Source organism: Rhodnius prolixus, unplaced genomic scaffold (assembly GCF_049639745.1).
Source record: "Rhodnius prolixus isolate KJV_2025 unplaced genomic scaffold, Rpr scaffold_6, whole genome shotgun sequence".
NCBI lineage: Eukaryota > Metazoa > Arthropoda > Insecta > Hemiptera > Reduviidae > Rhodnius > Rhodnius prolixus.
In genome coordinates, this window is record NW_027411634.1 from 3,103,939 (window position 1) to 3,123,939 (window position 20,001).

General features: G+C 33.8%; 1 protein-coding gene and 1 long non-coding RNA gene across 8 annotated transcripts in view; one reads left to right on the forward strand and one right to left on the reverse strand.

The window, feature by feature from the left end:
* The window catches only part of wake (ankyrin repeat and fibronectin type III domain containing protein wide awake), a 532,593-nt gene that overhangs the window by 207,076 nt on the left and 305,516 nt on the right, over positions 1–20,001 (forward strand). The window lies entirely within an intron of this gene.
* On the reverse strand, positions 46–17,960 carry LOC141460092 (uncharacterized). 7 transcript variants are annotated; one of them, XR_012461719.1, is made up of 11 exons: positions 17,852–17,960; positions 17,499–17,714; positions 17,237–17,388; positions 16,962–17,143; positions 15,935–16,021; positions 15,028–15,203; positions 13,885–14,102; positions 10,907–11,066; positions 3,515–3,711; positions 2,075–2,288; positions 46–277 (listed from the first exon to the last, which is right to left on the reverse strand). It is a non-coding gene; the product is annotated as an uncharacterized lncRNA (long non-coding RNA). The 7 variants fall into 7 exon arrangements; XR_012461720.1 differs by having other exon boundaries at positions 17,902–17,959; XR_012461718.1 differs by having other exon boundaries at positions 17,499–17,704; positions 17,775–17,947.

Consider the following 20,001-nt stretch of genomic DNA (forward strand, 5'->3'; position numbering starts at 1 on the left):
AATAATAAGTTTAAATTAAAAAAATAGGTAAATGAAGACTTTTTAAATAATGAGTTTTTACTTTATTGCATAGCTGTTACATGAATACATTTATATTATATATAATAAATAAATAAAATAAACAACTATTACTGATATTCAAAATTACAATACAACAATTACATTTTTAATTAGTTGTACTTTTCCATTGAATAGATGTACTCCGATGTATTTTGAATTCTGCAAAAATTTGACGAGACGTTTTGCAGGCACTACTTCAGTATTTGCTGTTTTAATTCTGAAAATCAAAATTATTCAATGAAAAAAAAGTATTTAATGAGATAATTCTAGCTTTAAGAAGCTTTCTTTAAGATTACACTACAATTTAAAAAACAACTCTACTAAATAATAAACTTTTATTAATAAATGAATTAATCATAAACAGCATCTAATTCCTAAAACTCCTGTACCTAAACTAAGCCAGTACCTATCACATTTAAAAAAATATTATTATTTTTAATATGTATAAGCCCTGAAGATGATCTAGTCTCTAGTTCGAAAGCTTGGCTAAAATAAATACAAAATTATGACTGAAATTGGGAATAACTTATCTCCTAGTTGGATTAAGAAATCTATCACAATAGGAGATGAACAATTCTTTACTAACAGATAAAACTACCTGAAATACAGCTCCGCAAGAATGCGTGGTAGATGTTCTAATCGTTTATTAACTAGAATATAGAAATGGATGCGATAACCATAACTTAAGTGGAGAAGTAGCTCCTTGGGGTGTAAAGCAGGATCCATGTGGATAACTGGTGAGCCGGCGATAAGCTGAAAGGGCCGAGGGACACCTTTATCATTTTTACGCCACTCTTTTTACCTTAATACATCTTTTAAACGATAGCAAATTAAATAAATCAACCTTTTATCCAAATCAGTATCAATTTTTCTCCCATAATTCATTTGGACAAAGTTTTCAGTTTCCTTATACCTAAAGCTACAAATCTTTTGTACAATTTTCTTCTGCAAACCTTAGTTTACCTTCTAGTACCTCGTTAATAAAAGGGCTTGTTGCAATCAAGAATTAAGCTTGTACTTTTATGTGCTCAACTAACTTGTGTGGACACAAATATAAGTATATTCTAAGTGTGCTACATCAACTTTCAAAGAGTAGGATAAAGCTCTAAAGTAAGTATTCCAAACAATTTAATCTGAAGCGATAAATTTACTTTGGATACTGATGTCTTTGTCCAAACAGTACGAAGAACAATAAAAGTACAGGTGTAATAAAGGTCTAATAGAAAATAAGAATTAGATAAACGACTGAATAGTACTGAAATTGTGGTTAAGATCACAATGTTGGATAATATTTTTGATTTTATCCATCATAGCGCGCATATTTATTGCATCCTTGACTAGTTTTAGATTTCCATCCATTATCAGAGGTATACTAATCTCTATGGTGAAGAGATTTCGATTTCACTTATGTTTCCGTCTTGTTAGCTGAGTTGAGGGAGCATACATGGTGTGAACATATGTGTGTCATTCAATAATATCTGTAATGAATTGTAAAACATTTTTGTAAAAATAATAAAATTAAATTAACCTTATTAAGGTTCTGTACGTTTAGTTCATGCGTTATAATTTAGAATTGTAAAGTGTGAGTTGTATTTTTATAAGAGGGGAGCCCCGTGGATTGAAGCAGAACACAGGTAATTATAATTATTTCATTTTTATGAAATTATTTGGAATCTTTACAACTCCAACTTTACTTTTCTAAAACACTATACATGCATTAAAGATACAGAATCCTAAAAACAATTACAAGACTTCATTAATCTTTATTTCTTAAATTTTTATAAGATATTTTACGATTCAATAACATTTTAGAATAACACTAACTGATCCTGTTTACTCACAGCAAGTTTAATGCGAGATCGAAACATAATTGAAGTCGAATGGTGGTAGAATGCCTGAAACTGGTCAGGGGTGCAATAAAAATGCGTGCCTACGATGAATAGTCAAAGAAATTATCTAACACTGCGAACTTAACCACAGGTTAAGATCAGAATCTTAATCTAATATTACTTACTTCTTGAAATAAGGTCCTTGAAAAAAAAGAAGCTCTTGCAAATTCCACAATCAATCGCCTTCACAAAGGACACAATGTTGACTGATAAACTTCAGACTTATTCTTTGTTATAGGACTCTCTGCTTTCACAGTAAGATGTCCGTTGTCTTGGATCCCAGAAGCGGATAAATACTTGTGAAGTTATCTTTCAGGAAAGCGAAACAACATTGTCCACCTGCAACAAGAAGTAATTGCGGAAAGATCATGTTCACCAAATTGTTGTTTTTTTTTAATTGTTATGTACTAAATGACTTTAATTTCTATGTTAAAAGTTTTTATTGTTGATTGTAGGTTGGACACAATAAATAATTAATTAAAAAATAGCTAAGAGAAAGTCATGTGAGTCTAGATCGTTTGTGTTAATCAATCTGATTCTAGAAAGTTCTTGGTCGTGCGGGGGCAGAAGGGAAGACGATCTAGAAGTCTGAAAATTATTTGTGCTATCTAATAATAAGTATAAAGTAATCAAGTCCCATTTAGTTAATGCCTAAATACCTATCAGAATAGCTACTGGCAAAAATAATGATAGAATTGTTTAATTCTTAAGAAGTTTTCTACCATGGAATCAAATAAACTAGTCTGAAATAGCCTGTCTAACGTCTAACGAAGTAGAGGTTACTTTGTGGGTTAGTTGATTGGAACATTTCGTACATCCACAAAGTTGGTGTTCACCTTGTTCCCTTACAGCCGACCAACACACACACATGCGGATGGTGTAAAATCGATGGGAGTGTCTAGGACAGCCGGCTGAGCCGTCGTTAGAGAGACCTCCTCCACCCACGCTCGACCTCCCTGAGAGTCTGGTGGAGATGATATTCCCTTTCTAGTAGCTCCATCTTCTCAACCTTCAATCCCCCCCCCCACTTTGCCCTTCACCATTTTAAAGTAACTTCGTTGGACCCTCTACTGACCACATAGAAATTATCCTTAACTTTGAATTCCTTTTTCCCCAACACTAAAAACGGATTCTGTGTTTCACACGTAGAGATGGTTGAACAAAGCCCAAGCAATATATAAAGAAAAATGCACAGAATTTAAGTTACAAAACCCAAGACAATACAAATCTTCTCTAGATCCATGTAACTATCGCAAATAAAAGCAGAATTCAAGGGATCAATATCAGGAACAAAAAATCCAGGCATAGATTTGATCGATACAAACTAAGAAGAAAGAGTCTCAGCTCTTTTATCACCTTCAACCATTTCCAAGCTAATATATTGAATCTATCTCTTTACAACCAATCAATCATGAGATCAATAAAAGGATTTTTGTCTCACAAACACCAGAAAAGAGATCTAGTATTGATTATCCCTTTCTGTGGGGGATGTCTCTTCAAATCAAAGACCAAATACAATATAAAAATGGTAAATATAATATAAAAACGCATTGTATTTAACTCACAAGGAAGTGATTAGCTTATTGGATTCCCACGCGGAGATCCCAAGTTCGAATCCTGCTGCTGGCCCTTATAATTTCTCTTCCTAGGTGCTTCTTAGAGCCTACTGTCCGTTGATGGACATTGTTGTCTGTATATGTCTGGAGGGCGGCACTGTACTGAAATAGCTCCGAAAGGGCTATGACCTCAGATGTTGACGTACCTTAAAGTAAAACATATATTATATATATTGTAAATACACATTGAATACATTTTATGGAATTAAGGAGAATTGGTGGCTGCAATCAAAAGTAATTACAACTCCATTACGTAATCTCCTTAACAAAAACTTACAGTTTAAAAAGTTAAGTATAAGGGTTGATTAAACGCCAAAAGGTACACAAATCAGCATGTACCCAACATTTCATTCAAGCTTAGTTGATATAATTTAAGTAATTTTGCTGCATTAACTTTTCCTTCACATTTTTTAGAATTTATTAGATGTCACAGACCCTTATGCTGGCCTGTTCGTTCATAATATTATTTGGTTATAATTATGATAAAATGTATATTATATCTTCGTTTTTAAATAGGTACTTTATTTTAACTCTATTCCAAATAATTATTATTCTTCTGATTTATCTTTAATATGCCCTTTATTCTGAAGTTGTCACATCTTATACATGCATGTTAAAGTAGAAAAAGACAAAGTTAGAGTCGGCTACTGTTTAAATTTGAATCACGGAGGATTTAAAACAATATTTCAGACTTGAATTCGTCTAACCGAAATATTCGTGAGAACAAATAACACACAGTTAATAACAAGTAGATTATTCAACAATTATTCATTTCTCTATTGTAATTTAATTTTACTTACAGTAAAATACTGGAATAATTAGCTGTCCTAAAAGTATGCAATACTTATTTATTTTATATTACATAACATATATATAACATTGTGAGAAGAACAGCTACATTGAGAGTGTGATTGAAGAAAACTATATTATTTTCTATAAAGCCAGATAATTATTACCTATTATTATAAACGTTTGACTACTACATAAAATAACAATTACTTTAATCGAAGAATGAACTTAAACAGACGATTTTTATTAAAAATAAAATAATCGAAATCATTGATGTATGTTGGTGTAAGCATTTTTTTTAAAAAGTTTTTAAATTTTGTAGCCTCGTAATTTTTTTTATTTTTTATAACGTTTTCTTTTTAACCTGTAATTAATAGTTTGATTATTATAGATTAATAGATATTACAGTCAATCTACAGTGCTACTTGAACAAATTTTTTGTAGATGAAAATGGCCAGCATAAGGTTCTGTGACATCTAATAAATTCTAAAAAATGTGAAGGAAAAGTTAATGCAGCAAAATTACTTAAATTATATCAACTAAGCTTGAATGAAATGTTGGATACTTGCTGATTTGTGTACCTTTTGGCGTTTAATCAACCCTTATACTTAACTTTTTAAACTGTAAGTTTTTGTTAAGGAGATTTTTGTACCTTTTGGATAGATTTTCATTTTTGTCTATTTTGCTAAGTTACATATCTGCTTTACTGTTTTTTTTAAATTTGGAATAAGCAATTCTAACATTATAACCTGATAAGGTGTTAAGTAGGAACCGTAACTACCACTGGAGAGATCTTTTTAAAGAATGATTATAGTTGCGGTCCCCAAACCATCCTCAATAACAATTTTTTTGAGAAAGCCTTTTTATATAAAATAGGAAGGTATTTGTACGTAAAAAGCAAATTTAAACTGCGATTTCAGACCTTCCTTTTAAGAGGAGTAAGAAAAATAAACGGGCGATTACAGTACTTCTCCCTAAAAGGCAAAGAGGCAAAGATTTTGAATCGAACGACAATTCATTAATGTAAATAGGTTCACCCATTGATAATTTTAACGATTTCAGTACTTCCTCTTAGTAGGTGTAAGAGCATGATGGCACTTCACAGCCATGTAGAGGAGCTTTAATCACTTCTTCGTGCTAAATTTTATCAAAATCGGACAAAGCGTTATAGAAATATTGGTAATAATAGTTTTAGAAACGGCCTTACTTGGGTGGGGCAAACTCCCCTCCATATGAGGCGTAGCGACGAGACTTTTAAAGTGCAAATCTGTACAAAATTTCGATTCGAATGACACTTCATTCATGAAAATCAGTTCACTTGTCGATAATTTGAAACGATTGCTATACTTCCCCTTAACTAGTGTAAGAGCAGATCGCCGCTTTAACGTTACGTAGGGGAGCCCTAACTCTATCATCCTACCAAATTTTATCAAAATCGGGCTAAGATTTACAGAGTAATTAGTAATAATAATTTTGAAGGGGGCCTTACATAAAGGGGGCTAACTCCTCTCTAATTCGGTGTACAGCGTCGAGACCCCCAAAAGGCACATCTACATAAAATTCCGAATCGAATGTCACCTCATTCATGAAAATCGGTTCTCGCGTTTAGGCGCTACGTAGTTTACAAAAAAGGTAACAACAACAACAAGAAGAAGAAGAAGAAGAACAACAACAATTTCTGAAAATGCCGTTTTTGCTCATTTTCGGCAACTTTTTTCTCAAAATCTATTAGGTCTGGGGGGTTGCAAAAAAAATTACAGTTATAAAGGAGGGTTTGCCCTATATTTTAAAGAAAATTTGGGAATTTTATCTTTTACAGAAAAAGAGAAAAAAATTGTCAAAGTTGGGTGTTTTTTAACGTTACGCTTTTTCGTGCACTTTTTGACGATCAATCCTTATACAACTGTCCTACCGGACAGTTTTAATTACATATTAGGGAAACAACATTAATGACATTTATGTCAGAATAAAAAATAAAAAGGTTTTATGACCTTGTCACTTAATGGTAATAATTTCAAATGTTTGTTGTACCTTTGATCTCTTCTTTTTATGGTTCCAAATGGACCCTTTACTTACCATCAGAATAACATTTAACAGAAAGATCAATTACTTAGTTAAGAGAAAATTCAGTTGGAAAAAAAGGGTTTAGAAACATTTAGGTACTTAAACAAATACTAGAGAGTTGATTAACGTCAACCAGCTAAACTCACAAAGAAGCATGGAAGTTGGAGCATCAGGAGTTCAATGTGAACTTCCTCCTAGCGAAGGAAAAAAGCTCAACTGAAGTTAAAGCCTACGTAATAATGGAAAATTATAAATATTCAATAGAAAAATCACCCACTTCAAATATTTGCGGGGCTCTAACAAATGGGCAAGTTGGAAAAACGGGAAAAATTTAAAATCCAAGTCTATTGTCTGGTCAGAATTTAAGACACGTTTAACTGGTGAGTTGTCACTGTTTTTCCAAAACACCCTGCAGGTAGTCGACCCTGCTAAAAATGAGGTAGGGCTTTCAAGGGAAAAATTTCTGATATCTTTCCATCCAAAAGACTAAAACCAATATGACTAGAAACATAAACAAAAAATTGTAATCAGATCTTTGTCAAGACGATCAAACAAAAATAAAGAAAGAAAAATAAGATAAAATAAATAAACCTTAGGGAATCAATAGAACGAAGGGAGGACACTATTTGACACGGCTGGAAAAACTGAAGTGTCCTAGAGGGAGACTGGACAAGACCCCCGGACACAGTGGAGGCGGCTAAAGGAACTCTAGATTGCTTTTTATGAAGTTTGTTCTTCTGACCCCCACACCCGCATTCCTCGTCACCGCCCATCATTCTGTCCTTCTCTCTCTCTCTCTCAGTCGATTTCATACTTATTTAAGCTTCTAAGTGTGAGTGTGTGGGTTCGAAAAGCAATTTATTTTGGGAAAAACTTTGGCGGCTATAAATCCACAATCAGTGGAAAACCCATTTGACTTATCCGAGTTGAATTTATAAATTTTGTCAAACATAAAAAATATCTGAAACAACAATGATGTTTACGAGCGGTTAGAGGCGAGACCTGCAAAGCTAATATGTATTGTGGTACTGGGTTCGATTCCCGGTCTTAGGCCTTGGATTTTATTTAATGGTTAATAAAAGAAATCTACTGTAAAGTATGTTTGCTAGCCACCTCCGTTTCGACACCTAATTGATAGTTGGACGTTAAGCCCCGCCTGAAAAAATAGGCGATTACTTAACAATGATGTTTATGTTCATCTCATAGGCAAAAAAAGTATCTATTATGATAGATTAAAAATTTGCAGAAGATTTAGAATATTACATAAGGTGACAGACCATACCCAATTCCCTAATTAAATAAGGCAGATTATAAAAACCGAAGTACAAGAATTTTCTGTAATTATTTTTAAAAAATACATATATTTATATAAAATATTTTAAATATAAGATGATCTAAGCCTATGGTACCAAGCTGTACGGTTCAACCAAACGCTTAAACCTCCAAAGGATCCAGTCCTTGTAGTCTAAACTTCTTCGCTCTATAGTTGACGCTCCTTTCTACGTCACCAATGAAAAACCATTGATACAAACTTAAACATTCCTTACGCCACAAGAAAATTCCATCTTAACTTACAATCTCATCAAAATCCATTGATAATAACTCCTACTTCCAGAAAACTTCCAGATAATACTCCTAGAAGGCCTAAAAAAAAAAAAAAAAAAAACAGTGGCCTCGCGCTCTCCTCTCTGATGACGAGAGTCAATAGAAAATAACATGGGTAACTTATCTCTTTAGAGAGTGTTTGTGGACATTGTATATTGTTGTCCTTGTTGCTTTATAACGCAATAAATACGTTGATTGTAACTAGAATAGAATAGAAAAGAAAACGGGACGGAACCCAACGACTCCGCAGCCTTATTGTGCTGCAGAGGCTTGTTGTGCCTTCCCCTTTTTGCGTCTAATAGTCGAAAACTCCCCTTCTAAAAAGGTTGAGGACTTTCCCTACCAGTTCCTTTTTGCGCTACTATCTCCTTTAATCTTTCAAAGATCCAAAGATATCATAGCGCAACCGCTTGATTGCAACGCAATCGAACAACAGGTAAGAGGCCGTTTCCTCCTCTTACTGACACGATCTGTACAACGGTTCCGAGCTGAAGAGCCCTACCTTGTACAAGTGTTGATTGTTAACTAAACAACGATTTAAATATATAAGTATATGAGAATAACGGGAAAAATATGGTAGCATGAATGATGCAATGAGTACATGGCAATCTCTAGATGAAGTCAACGTCTGCATAAGATCATTTAACCATGGTGGGGGGGAGGGTAGATAATACTGACAATCCTTAGAGCAGTTTTTTTTTTTTCGCCAACACACGCCAGACTCAAGATGAGTTCACAAACTGTGGATGTCTGAAGTGTTGCAGCTCAAGTCTGCACGATTACCCCCTCAAAAAAATGATTAAAAAATGTATTCTGGGCACGCTAAAGGAACAGAGAGGATGAAGGTAGGAGAAGGAGACCTAAAATTGGATGATAGGAGAGTTAACGATTGTGACTAAGGAGCTAGGAGAAGTAGGGCTTCCATTTGAGTGCCCTTTGCTATAATAATCTACAGGGTCGACATCAGTGGATTATACAGTTATAAAAGAATAACAAAATTAAAAAAAAAGAAAAATAGAACAAAAAAATGAGATGTGTAAAATTCAAATTATATTATATAAAATGCACAATACACTGCAAAGCCCAAGTTATATTAACTTGGTACAAGCGCACCTCCTACCGACTGTAACAGCAATCAACCCACCGATCCCTTCAAGTACACCTTTAATAGTCTCCACTTTTCCCACTATTTACCCCTTTTTTAAAAAGACTCCTCACAACCACTTTTCTTTTTTTAACAATACTTGATTAAAGTAAACAATAAGAGACCCTACAAAAACACAAACACTCATTTTGTCCAATCCAATCCCCTAAGTGTTAACCATCAAATGAGAAACTTTTAGTGACTTACTTTTACATTTATATCCTAATTTCCCATCTCATCAAACTGTTTATTTATCCAATAGAATGTTTTATGTTGTTTTACATTAACTTAAAAAGAAAAACTGACAAGACACGAAGTATAATATTTGGGCAAGATTGTCGGCTCGGAAGCAAAGGACTTTGACAAAAGATCTGTTACAATAAAGTGCCTCAAACAAGATACGTTTCGGCCTATTTGGGCCATCTTTAGAGTACACTGCGTTATATTATATACTCGTATAATTAGGACGTTTTAATATAAAATATTTTACAATTAACGAAATTTAAATAATTAATAATTATTTATCTTCGGCACATCTTTTTATTGAAATTCATGATATTTAAAGTTTTTTGTATTTTTTTTTATCTCCAAGAATCATCTTCGTATCAAATCTTGTTCCCAGTCATCTTTTTATAATCTTTAAGAGATAATGGTAAACAACAAGATACATCTTGGCTAAAAATATAATAAAATAGAATGATGATTCTCGAAGATAATAAAGAAAAACTTTTAACATAATATTTTCAATAAAAAGTAACTGACGACAAAAAAAATGTTATTTTATTATAATGTTGTTAATTTAAATTAATTATAAATTGTTACAATAAAAAATTCTAATTATTTAACTCAGTATTTCCCTCAAAAGACATCCCTGAATGGTCTCAAAGTAAGGTAAAAATGAAGGAAATAAAAATATACGAGACCAGCAAGAAGTGGTAATCAATATCCCCTCTCAAAAAAAGGAATAGTTATTACACAATTAGTTTATCTCCTGTTTAATTACTGTAAATCTCCCTTTATCGTTTAGTTTCAACGCTAGTTCATTGAACATAGTAATTCTGTACTTAATTCCTGTAATCCCTTTCAATCAATGATCTTATTATAACAAATACGCTCGGTATATAAACAACAACTAACTTATTGCGTGAGATTGTAGTAAATTAAACATATCTACTACACCAGACACTATACACTTGATGGAAATAATGTGATAACCAGGGCGGAAGAAGATGAGGTAAAAAGAAAGGTAATGGAGACCTACAAAAACTTAAGATGGCTGAAGAATTGTAACCCAATCCTTAGCTGCGATTACCCATAAGATTCTCTTATCCGATATTGGAAGTGAACCTATTCACTTCATTTATAAATTGAACACGCGCATATATCTACAAATTAATTTGTACCTAACATTAATTACAACTCACACTCTGTTGCATAACCTAACATCCATCGCCATTTAACCAAAACAAGGAATGCATTCTAATTGATAGTTTGCAAGCAGCACTTGGGGGTCGGACTGGTTGAAAAGCCTGTACGTTGTAAAAAAAGAAGAGATTTATTCCTCGTATGACCTGCAAAGGGGTTGGAGCAAAAATACTCTTTTGGATGCAGCAGAACCAGGACTAAACATGTATCCCCTACTTAGATCTATCTAAATTTCACGTCTTTTTGGTGGGGAAAGCTTTTGACACAAGCTATTTTATGCCCATTACTAAAATATTACCAAACTTTACACTCACCACTGTTCCTTGCTGCCCCAATCTTTCGCAGCTATCCCATCCTTATTATCCATGTCCTTCTCGGAAGTCCACTCCTATGACAGAGGAAGCACAGTAATGAGCCCCATATAGCTGACTGCGGTTGCAATAATTAATTGGCCATTTCAGGAAATTTGGCACCCTAAAATCAGAAAACAAAAAATTACTATTAAGGATTGTGAATCCCTGGGACTTGGCAGTAAACCTGGAATAGAGGAACAGACACAATCTTTTTGGGTAACAAAGTGCTTGCTGGGTAATGGAGACAACCAAGCGTCTAATCTAATGTATACAGAGAAGCAAGATAATGTTCGCTTGATGAAAAGAATCTTTAAATTAAATGTAAATACATTTTTATACAAAAAAAAAAAAAACCGGAAGTAGGACTTGGTGAATGTGGGGACAAAAAAGAAGGACATTATACATTTATCTTGTCGCAGCTTTGACGTGGAATTCTCAATCAAAAGCATCATTGTGAACTTCGTTACTTTTTCCTTTTATTTAGTCATTTTATCCAAATCCACGGTTATGATTTTCTTTATATAAAATTTTCTTTTGTAGAGTTTTCTTTTGTGGATATTTCTTTTGTATTCTGCTTTATAATAAGAAAAATTTGTCATTATATATACATATATATTCAAACTAGAGCCAACAACATTCACTTAATTAAACCGCTAAGATATTACGTATAATATTGGCAACAGTTTCGTATTGAGTACTATCACTAAAGCGGAAATACCACTCCACTAAATGGAGCCTTATAGAGGAGTACTCAAAGGAAGTAACAAACTTTGAGCTCCCTGAGAGTTTTCGTTTTTAGCTTAAAACGTTTACCATAAATACACTCAGAACACACCGTAGACAAAGCATAAAGTGTAATTAAGAATATCCGAGAGCGTGAGAGGGAGCATGTTGACAAGATCGAAATACTTGCTCCAAAACTAACAAGTTACAGGAAAAGTGGAAATATAAGAGCTATTTTTGAGAAAAACGGCCCCCCTCCAACAAAGGAAGAGAAAAATCGACTCATAAATGGCATTGCCATGAAATATCGAAAGTAAAATGTCTTAAGATTATCAATTTTAGAGTTATCGTTAAAGAAAGATGGGCTTATCAGTAATTTTCATTTAGAGGTAAAAGTAATAACATCACATTTAAGAACTAAATACGAGGGTCGTTTGAAAAGTGCGTGCAAAGTCAGAGAGATAGCAGTACTGGCGCGTATCGAGGTTATGTTTAGTTAGTAGCATCTCTTGGAAGAACACACACCAAGTTTCAACCAGATCGGTCTATTTCTTTGTGTTTGGCATTCATTTGAATCGAGGAAGTCGAGTGATTTTCAAAAAATGGACGAAAAAGAATTTCGTGTGTTGATTAAACACTACTTTATGAAAGGCAAAACGCCTCAGGAGACTAAAGAGAAGCTTGATAAACATTATGGTGACTCTGCACCTTCGATTAGAACAGTTTATAAGTGGTTTCAAAATTTTCGGAGTGGCCATATGGGCACAAGTGACGCTGAACGTTCTAGACGCCCTGTTGAGGTTACTACTCCAGAAATCATTGATAAAATCCATGATATGGTGATGGATGACAGAAGAGTGAAGGTGCGTGAGATTGCTAGTGCTGTGGGCATCTCGAATGAACGGGTACATAATATTTTGCATCAACATTTGGACATGACAAAGCTATCCGCAAGATGGGTGCCGCGATTGCTCACGCTTGACCAAAAACGAAATCGTGTGAAGTGTTGCAAGGACGGTTTGCAGCTGTTCCAGTAGAATCCGCAGGACTTTAAGCGTCGTTTCCGTCACTGTGGATGAAACATGGATACATCACTACACTCCTGAGACCAAAGAACAATCTAAACAATGGGTTACCAAGGGGGAATCTGCGCCAAAAAAAGGCGAAGACCGTTCCTTCGGCCGGAAAGATTATGGCGACTGTCTTTTGGGATTCGCAAGGAATAATACTCATCGACTATCTGGAAAAGGGTAAAACTATTACAGGTGCATATTATTCATCGTTATTGGACCGTTTGAAAACCGAGCTGCAAGAAAAACGCCCACGATTGGCCCACAAAAAAGTCCTTTTCCATCACGACAACGCACCAGCTCACACCTCAGCAGTTGTGGTCGCAAAATTAATGGAAATAGGGTTCCAACTCGTTTCACATCCCCCCCTATTCTCCAGACTTGTCTCCCTCGGACTACTATTTGTTCCCCAATATGAAGAAATGGCTGGCGGGAAAAAGATTTTATTCAAACGAGGAGGTGATTGCAGAAACGAATGGCTATTTTTCAGACTTGGACAAATCCTATTATTCGGAAGGGATCAACAAACTAGAGCAGCGTTGGACGAAGTGTATAAGCCTAAAAGGAGACTATGTTAAAAAATAAAAAAGGTTTACCCCAAAAAATAAGTAGTTTTTATTTTTGCACGGACTTTTCAAACGACCCTCGTAAAACGTAATCTTACGTACCACGTACAAAACATTTTTAAAAATAGTCGTGCTTCATGGAAACTTAGTACTAGTATTACGACACTTTCTATTAAGAGAGAACTAGAATCTTAATAATTGAAGGCATTAATATAAGTCTTTATTCTTCCTTTCCAAGATTTTAACTCAATTTACAGACAAACGGATAATGTTTTTCGGTTGGGCTCAACAAATTCAAAAATTATTCCTCCTCGCCCAGAAAGGAAGAAATTAAAACCACTTTATAGGCAGTAATAAAAAAAAAAAAAACAACTTTGCTCCCAGTAAAAACCATTTGAAATAAGAAGGAAGAGGCATAGGGAAATTGTCTGTAGAAGAATCTAGGCTAAAGTTAAAATGATGTCTGGCATAAATCTGACAGTTCCCTAAAGGCTATACAACTTTATAACAGATAATTTTGAGGGAATTTTCAAGAATAAATGGATCTACAAATAAAGCAGAAAAATTAAAGTAAACTTACTTGTTTTACGCCTGCAATAGTCAGCCTTATACTCTGCCAGCTAGACATACAGGTGTTGATGAGTCACTACAGCTGCAGCTGGAGGCGCTAGCCGCAAAGCTAAGGATGTAGTGGGTTTGATTCGTGCTGACCTTTGAACTTCTTTAATGTGATAAGTGATAATAAAGGTAACTTTTAGGCTTCCCTCATCTGATTGGCAGCTTGGTGGTTAAGCCGGGCTAAAAAAAATATATATATATAAATTACTTTATTTTTAAGAAAAGATATTTCAAGATTTACTTCGTCATCTACCTCAGAAGACCATAATGTAAATTACCTAGATATATAATTCAATACTCCGGACTACCCGTTTCCCTACCCAATTCTCCAGTTTAAATCATGATTCCTGAACCCAACAACTCCCAATTACCTTAAGTCCTGTAGACCTATATTTCCTTTCCATTTACAACTTCACTACCTCGAACGTAGTACGCTACCTTGAGTTTCTACTTGGACAGTGGACTCCCATCGACACTAGACTTAAAATACAACAAATAAACAAAAGGTACGGACAACTGTTACGCAAGATCGGATCTAAATCTAAAATTAAGCATACCCAAGAAACTAACCCTCTAAAACCCATCTGGACTTACGGTTCATAGCTGTAGGGCTCAACTAAACCCTCCTATATTTCCCACATCCAATCCTTCCAATTAAAAGTCCTCCACCGTATTGTTAATGCTCCCTATTATGTCACTAACCTTATCCTACACAAAGATCTAAATATTCCCCTTTGTCACCGAATCTATTTCCACAGAAGCCTAATACTGCCATCCTAATTAAACAGCTCAAAACTCTTTTCTCATTAACCCATCCTGATAATCCACCACATCTAAAACGACGTTGGTCTCGTGATCTCCTATCCAGTCACTAAAATTCCCGAGAGTGTCAGCACTGGCTGATTTCTCTCTTCCTGTGTCCCTACCGGTTACGGTTACGCGTCGGCTATGCTGGGCACCTTTCGCATCATGTAATTGTTGTATTCACACTTTGCCAGATGTAAGTATATTTCATACAGGTAGCAATAAATAAATAATAAAAGAAAGACAAAAAATAAAAGTTAAATGGACTTAGAAAATGTTGCAGCATACTGAGTTTACTTACTCTTTTAACGCCTGCAAAGTCAGCCTTATACTCTGCCAGCTATACCTATAAGTGCTGATGCGTCATAACATTGACAGTTGAAGGCGCTAGCCGTAAAGCTAAGATGTAGTGGGTTTGATTTGTGGTGACCCTGAAGTGATCCCTCATTTGATTAGCAGCTTGATGATTAAGCCAGGCTGAAACGATTAAATTAGCTTATTTCTTGTAGTACTCATACTTTTCAGAAAAACCCAATTTTCTTGTAAGAGAAAACTTTATTAGTTCAACGTTTCAAATACATATTTGTTGCAGGAATCAATGAAACTAATTTTTATTATCTGTGACTTTCTAAACTAGTCCTCATTATCAATAATTTTGCCAATACTCGATAAAAACGATACTGATCAAAACTATGGTTGTAAATCGGTGACCAAAATAAGAAAAGCGAAGACTACGAATCTGCCAGAAAGTGTGTGACCCAATTTTATCAGGGATTATAAGATACAATTTTTTTTTTTTTTCTGTAATCGCCTCAATAATTTAGAAGGAAAGCTCTAAACTTAGATGGAAACGCCACTAACTGAAGGTTAGGTTAGGTTATTGAATTTAGAATATTCAATTAACTTATGCGTAATAAATTAAGAAACAAATTATAAAATTGCTAAGATACACTTTAAATTAATTTTCCACTTATTAGTTTTTAATTACTATAATTATTTACTACATAAATTAATAATATAGTAATTATAGTAGTATTACTATATTAATTAATTATTGTATCTTAATTTTCATACTATTATTTCCTTGTCTGGCGCTAATAGGTAATCTTTCTGTTGATTAGTTGCGACTATTTTATTAGATAGTTTTAATTAAGATACTAATTAGTGTTCCATCCAACTAACTAATTAATATTTAGAAAAATATTCACCACTATCTCTTAAAGTGACATCACCTCATCACGATGTTAGCAGATAGTATGGAAGCAAGATTCTTTTAGGTTACAGAACAGGTTTACCTGAAATATCATATGTTTTTAAAGACAGAATTTAAAATTGTATTTAATAATCAATAAAAATTAATTTAAATGATATTATTTTGTTTGTTGGATTAATTTCAAAATCAAAACTTATTAATTAAGCCCTTATTATTGAATTTCTTTTTACATTTTGATTGGTTTATAAAATTGTTTTTGGTTTTTCCAAGCCCTCACCTGCGTAACAGAATATTAACTCTCCCTTAAATTACAATAGTAAACCTTCATTTTCAGAAATCAGTATCAATAGAAAAAGAAAATTAAAGTCTCGCGTAATCAAATTAATGGTTAAAAAAATAAAATAAAAGTGACTTAGAAAATAAGTCTAGATGAACTAAGTTTACAACTTGTAAACCGCACAACTTTGCTACTTAATTGATGTTATTGTTTGTCATCTCTTTTCAAAGTCCCATTAAAAGGAATTCAATTTCATTTAGATGGCGGATCTATTCTCTCTCTCTCTCTCTCGTTCCCTCTATTCACCGTGTCCCTTCAATAGAGGGGAGGAAAGTAATTTAATCCTCAAAGAGAGTAATTAGGGATTTTTCAATTTGTAATCGTACAAATAGACTGATATAGACATTTCCACCGTAAATGAAAAACGAAGAATCGCAGGAAGTTCGATTAGAGGACGTCAGAAATAAGATTTGGATCTAAATCAATCAACTGAAATTACCATTTTCAGAAGATTAGCTATTAAGGATAGCTCGTTCTGAATTTGACATCAGATGGTACAGAATGTTTTAAGAAAACACAACCAAACCTTTGTTTAAGAATAATATGAGAGAGGGTCTCCAATGACAATTACTGTATGAGTATTTCTCGCAATAAGGGAATCACCTTCTCATAGAAAATAGAGAAAAAATGAAGAGAGATGCTGACACTGAACGATATTGATTGCAAAATAGAGAAAAGAACTCACTTTCATTCTGTATTCCTTCTTCTGAGAATTCTGATTGATCTCAACAACACTTAAAACACAGAACTCGTTGGTTTACACGGAGGCAACTATCTCATAATCTGTAGGCCTTAGAAGTGTTCATGGACCATCAAAAATTTATTTAATCTCAAATGATTGATGAAATTTTATTGAAGAACAGTTACCTGTGAATTAAATTTGACTTTTCACATAAGTGAGAAAACATAAGAGATGAAAAAAGTAACTGAGTGGCTTTGATAAGAGATTAAACCACTTACAGCTTCCAGATTTCCAAGCAAACTCGTGATGGAAACTGATTATAGTGTTCGACATACTCAACTATCTTCTTCAGAAGCTGCATAAATCCATCAGAAACTGAGTGGCTTTGATAAGAGATTAAACCCCTTGCAGCTTCCAGATTTCCAAGTACCTAAACTCGTGATGGGAATTGATTATTAATACATGCTGCACTATCTTCTTCAGAAATTATATAAATCCATCAGTAACGGAGTGGCTTTGAGAACAGATTTAACCACTTACAGCTTCCAGATTTCCAAGTAAACTCGTGGTGGCAGTTGATTGTGGTGTTCGACGAGCTGAACTTCTTCAGAAATCGCATAAATCCATCAGTAACTGAGTGGCTTTGATAAGAGATTAAACCACTTACAGCTTCCAGATTTCCAAGCAAACTCGTGATGGAAATTGACATGCTGAACTATCTTCTCCAGAAATTGCAGAAAACCAGACTATCTGAAACTTCAAATGTAGTAGAACGTTAAGCTTCTTAAATAATTTAGATCATTGGTTGATACTTGCCAAAAATTGGAATCTGAGAAACACGAGAAACATGTTCTTGTTCTATTCAAATGAATGTTAATAAAAGATTACTGAACTAATTACAGATGATCACTGATGAAACAGAACTAAGAGTAAAAGTAAATACCCTTTCGAATGAAAAGGTCAATTCGAAGGACGAGCACGTGGTGTTCTAGCTGGTTGACTGATAAAGATAAGGTTAGTTATCTATAATCTGCACTGCCTTCCCAATTAAAAGCTCTTTTAGATTATAAACAGATTTAAGAAAATAAGAGGATATTGTTAAAAATCCCTAAAAATTTTGTAGAACACACAATGATAAGGAAAAATGACAAAATTAAATTACAAGATTTTTTTTTAGGTGGCCCCACCCAGTGAGCAGCAATTAAAAAGTTTGTGTTTTAGCTCCCCGTATCAATGATTGTCTTTATTATTAATAATAAAAAAACTGAATTTAAATAAAATGCGTTTCCATCCGCAGATAAACTCAAAAATACTATTTCTAGTGAGCTCATCTCATTGTTTTTATCATTTTCCATTAAAGTAAGTGAAAATCAAATTTTGGAAAATGAAATGTACAAGTCCATTTTCACCCGACAAGAACATCTTATAATAATACTAGTAGCTTTACATTTTTAGTTACTTGTAGCTCAATAAAGTTGAAGAAACATGCGTACGAGTTAGAACGCACGACGTGGGTGTCTGTTTGGAGGATGTTATACCTACGATATTTCATAGTCTTGTCAGAACTGATCCCTCAACGTGCCTACCCCCTTTCAACTTGCTACCTCCCAGGAGACGTGTTGTATCCAAGAATAGAATCACTGGAATGAAGATAGAACAACTATATAAAGTTGTTTATAGAAGAAGCTGTGGCTTTATAAGTTAGGCTTTGTACAGTTTACGCAGGCTACCATCAACTTTTACACTACTTCCGTCTTATATTAATTAAAGTGGCATCTTCTAGCGAAGTATTAAACACATTGATTTATTATTATTTTGTTTTTAAACGCCTTGTAATAATTATTTTTTTTAAAAAAATAAAAGAAATGAAGGTTAACCAAAAATCCCATTCGCCTCCCCATTTGCACATTTAAATGTTACATTTTCTCGCAAATTATCAAAAAAATAGATAAATATAAATATATTTTAAGAGAATTAAATGTAATTTTGTATCAAAAATAACTCAGCTGTAATTTTTGAAGCTGTAGTTTTATTTTTGTAGTTTGTGGAATACAAAATAAACTGTACTTATGGATTTACAATAACTCGCCCACATAGAAAACATATTCTTCTGTATAACAACAAAATGGTGAATTTATCACCAGACATGTTTGGAATTTCCTGTCAGACTGCTGGAATCTAGCGAGATAGAGAGAGGTCAGAAGGTTACTGGGTTGTTACAATGCCAGATTTATGGACATACCAGGATGTTAATAGAACAGGAGGAGGTACTTTTTTTTTTGCAGTGAAGGTGTATTTACCAAAAAAAAAACTCAGGTGAAAGCACACTCACACGACTTTTCTATTATTACTAGCCCTACAAGGTGGGCTGGAATTTTCATTTTAATATATCATGGTGGCACATTGAGCATTATTTTGGTCGTAGCTAGTAATGGTGGTGATAGAAGAGCCCCGGAATTGTGTATAAGTAGTTAGTTCAGAGAGTGGAATGAACAGTTCAGCACAGAACTTGCAACAAAAGTTTGAAGGTTCACATCCTGGTGGGGTGGGGGCGCGGATTAAGCTGATTCTCCTGGAAATCCTCTTAAAATCTACTTTTCCGGAAGTTGATTCAATTAGTAGTTAGTATTCAAAGTTTAATGCAAATCATTGTGAGCCTTTTCAATGAAAATTAGTAATAAAAGTAAGAGAAATCTTTGCTGTACACCCACACGACTTCCTGTTTCTTAATATTCTCGAGGCTTTAACTCAGGGATCGCCAAACTTTTTTTTGATCATGGACCTCCCTATATAATTTTTCGAAATCTCCATCGACCTCCCCTCTATAAAAGTAATTTTCAGTTAATTAAAATAAAACTATCTATTAGGGTACTGTGTTTGTACATTTATTTTATGATTTTTAAACATTTATTAAAGTAATTTTACATTGTGTAACAAATAGTTTAATGAAAAATATCTTAATGTTTTTTTTTTTAAAATCTTTTATTGGAATTTACCACTGCAACGGTTGTTGCAACAAGTAAATATGGTACCTGATAGCAAA